The sequence below is a fragment of the Nicotiana sylvestris genome, chromosome 11, assembly GCF_000393655.2.
Source record: "Nicotiana sylvestris chromosome 11, ASM39365v2, whole genome shotgun sequence".
NCBI classification, from domain to species: domain Eukaryota; kingdom Viridiplantae; phylum Streptophyta; class Magnoliopsida; order Solanales; family Solanaceae; genus Nicotiana; species Nicotiana sylvestris.
Window position 1 is genome coordinate 111,789,574 of NC_091067.1, and position 4,162 is coordinate 111,793,735.

Here is a 4,162-nt window from a genome sequence, read left to right on the forward strand (position 1 = left end):
AATAGAAGGGACATATCTTGCCTATAACAATTTTGACCATGACCATAATGATATAACTTTCTCTTTAAAAGAGATATTCACCATATGAATGTTGGTGAATATGTGGTAGTACCAAATTAATTGAGAGCTCTGGACGAGGTAATTATTAATATTTAGAGGAATACAACTAACTACCAATGAGACATTATGTTGTAGTAAGTCTCAAAGAAACCTATTGAGTTTCTAAAGTATTCACAAAAGCGGTTAGTTAAATTGAGACTATAAATAAAGAAAAAAATTAATATCTTTTATTAATACAACTTGTAGTGGGGTAATATGTATGTAAAAAGCTACCCGCTTTATTGTCCAGTTTATACTACACAAATAAAAGAATTTCACAATAAAGTGAATGTTTATTGATATAAAGCTCATATCATAACAAACTTGGAGTTTATTGATATCCAGTTGGCATAATTAGTTTAGTCATATCAATTTAAACATGATGTACAAAAATAGAGAATTCACATGGATAAATATTAAAAGAACTAGAAAGTTCTTTACTAATTGTCTTATGTTGCTTGTTCTCATTAACTAATAGACCAACTAAAATTGGGACTGAATCCCATGAATTTTGGAAATATCAAAGGCGAATATGGGCTCATTCACCTGTCATACATACCACATAAGATGCATATATGAGATGGTTATATGTGCGATTATTATTAACCCGCAACCTGGTTTTTGCGAGGTAACTTGCTCAATAATTTAATTTAGAGCATAATTTTCAGATTTTCTATTCAAATCAGTTCATCTTGATAAGTTGGTTTACATAACAGTTAATTTAGCAAAATAATTTATTGAGTGCCTCCACTTAATAGCTAAATTATTGCTTATAAGAACAAAATTATCTATATCAGTTTGATATAGGTTATATACGAAAGTATATTACATTCTCCCTTTACAAGTGGTTCATGGTTAGGAACAAAGTAATTCCATCTTATTACTATTATTGATGTGCGGCGTATATTTTGAATAACACCATAACACACAAAGATGGATTTTCAAAGTTGAGGAATCAAGTTAGTTTTTCTAACATGAGGGGGAAACATGATAAACAGTTGAGAAAACATTATAGAATGAATTATCATTTGTACATCTAGATCCTCGAATAAGACAATATGAACTTGAAGCTCATAAAAAGATAATTCATTTGCACTATATTGCAGAGCATGTCAGACACGTTTGTTGATCCGAAGAAAGTAACTATATTCTCACTGCAAATGCTCCTATTAGAATAAGTCTTGGAAGGACAAAGTCTATGGTATGTTTAAAACGTATAGACAAATCGGTTTCAAATAAAATTTTTGATAAAGAAGATGAGAAAATGATCATAATAAGTAGGCAAATGATCTAGAAGATCACATGACATAACACTTCATAAAATCTCAGGAGAGGTTTAGGTATCTGAAAATATAAATGAAGATATCTTTATGTTATGTTTTTATGAAAAGGTATTTGAACGGTATAAAATTTTCATTGATGACATCTATAATAGCGCCAAGTATAGATGAGGATCTTAAGTCTGCCACCTACAGATTGGAAGAGATACAATTCGAATTGAATTGGCTTCATATGAAAGACATGTAGTTTTGGCTATGTAGTTCAAAAACTTGAAAATATATAGTCAATGGTGTGTGCAATCACCTTTATCTATCTTATATGTCTAGCATGACATAAAAACTTGATATGCATCTGAAGTCAATTCATATGGCTTATATGATTTAATTTATATGACAATCCCTGAAGGATTTAAATTGCTTAAAGCATATAGAATTCTAGGTCATGAAGTACCATATCCTAAGTGCAATTTTTGCACTTTTGTATCTTGCTATAAATATAACCATGATAATATGACAATGAGTATCTCTATGGAGATATTGAAAAGGTCATTACATGACATTTTATGAAGATATTACATATCTATCAAGAATGATGATTTCAAGGTGCAACATATTTATTCAAGTTAATATGGCCGATTTGTTTATCAAATCTCTACTAATGATCTCTTATAGATGGTGTACAAGATTGGGATGCGAAGACTCAAGGATGTGAATTGATGCTCTCATCAGGGGGAATTAATACGTGTTGTACTCTTTTTTTCATACAAGGTTTTGTCTTGCTGGGTTTTCCAGCAAGGTTTTTAACGAGGCAACCAACTGGCATATTGGTAGATATGTGTACTCTTTTCCTTCACTAATTTTTTTTCCCACTGACTTTCATTTTAGTTAAGGTTTTAACGAGGCACATTATTTGTTCAATAGACATTCAAGGGGGAGAGTTATGAATAGTATTTTATTTATGGTGAATGTCTATATTTTAGAAAGATTTTAGGGTTTGTTACTTGGTGGCTAAGTCACTTTTCCCTATAAATAGAGGGGTTATATTCCATTGTAATTGATCCCAAATTAATAAGAATTCTCTCTCTCTTTCTTTGCAATATTCTTCTTGTATTGTTTTATAACAACTTCGTAATTTTTAAAATATTAAGAAATTTCAGTTTTAAATTCTTCTTCAGAAAGTTCACCTAGGGATTGGTCTTTAATTTCCATTAATTATCAAAGTCTCTTATAGCCTGTTTGTCCAAGTTTCTCAAGAGGCCAAAAGTGCTTTTTTTAAAAGCACTTTTTTCTAACTTAAGGTGTTTGACCAAGCTTTTTTGGGGAAAAAGTGCTTTTGGAAAGAAGCAGAAGTAGTTTCTGAAAAGCAGAAAAAAGTAGCATATTCCCAAAAGCAAAAGCAAAAATAGTTTTGACATTTCTTCTTACCAAAAATACCCTTAACAAAATATAGTATATACCAAAATAATCGTTAAAACTAATACTTAGGATATTAATGTATAAGTATGTCACGACCCAACTTTTCCTCCATTTGGGTATCGTGATGGCACCTAGTTTTAGAGACTAGGCAAGCCTAACTTGTACTGAATAACAACAATAATAAGTAAAATTTAACACTCTCGAAATAGAAACCTATACAAAATTTACAATTTTCCAAAACTGGTGGTACAAGTCATAAGCTCAACAAAGTTTGCTAAAACTTCTAAATACAATTGTTTGGAAATAAGTAGAAACAGTGTGAATACGAAAAAGGAAAATGACTCTGAAGCCTGTGAACGCAACAACAGGTTTACCTTGAGTCTTCTCAGCAATGGTCCGCACTACTACTAGCGATCAAATAGCTAGATCTGTATAAAAAAGTGTAGAATGAGCACACCACAGTGGTGTCTAGTAAGTATCAATGCTAACCTCGGTAGAGTAGTGATGAGGAACAGTCAAGACACCCACTGGTCTAATAAACTGAACAAGTATAAGTATAGAAATAGTAGAATAAGGCAGCTACATAAAGACTACGTATTACGGCTAACAATACAATAATTTCAATAAGGAAGAAAATAACAAATATCATAAAAATGGCACAGGAGAGTGAATGGAACACAACCTAAATCCGGAACCACATATACAGCAAGGACAAGTATTAACTTAGAAATTACAACCGCTTTTACATTAAGTTTAAGTCAAACAAACTCCACGAGGTACTGAACCTCAAACAAATCACAACTAACGGGTCTCAGTACCTGAACCCTAACACTCGACATCCTATGCTCTCATAGAACCTCACAACCGCACTAACGACTCAGGCATATGAGTTTTATTGCTTATGGTTCATAGTTTACTGTGAGAGTTTCGTAGTGTTGAGAGTTTGCATGTTAGAGGCGATGCGCCGTGTGGGTCGAAAAGTTGCATGTACAAGGTTGCATTTAGTTTTGGAGGGAAGGATATGAGTTCTTGATGTCACGGACAATTTCGAGTGTTTAAGGTTTTACTGGCACTATGTGTTTCCATCGGAGGAGAGTTCGCCTGTTGGCAGGTACATTGTTTTTTGACTTATGGGTGCATTTCCGTAGGATGATGGAGTATGAGTTACGTGACAGCCATTTGAGTAGCAGTGTTGAAATTGTATATGAATATTCTAGTATTCGTGAGGTTCAGAGACAGGATGTTCTCATTGGCAGACTATTCCTTGATTGCGAGTTGTGAAAAAATTTTGAGGGTCGGATGATTGTCGGTAGGTGTTACGGAAAGATTGCTACGGATTTTTAGAAGGTTAATTACATTTTGGGGAT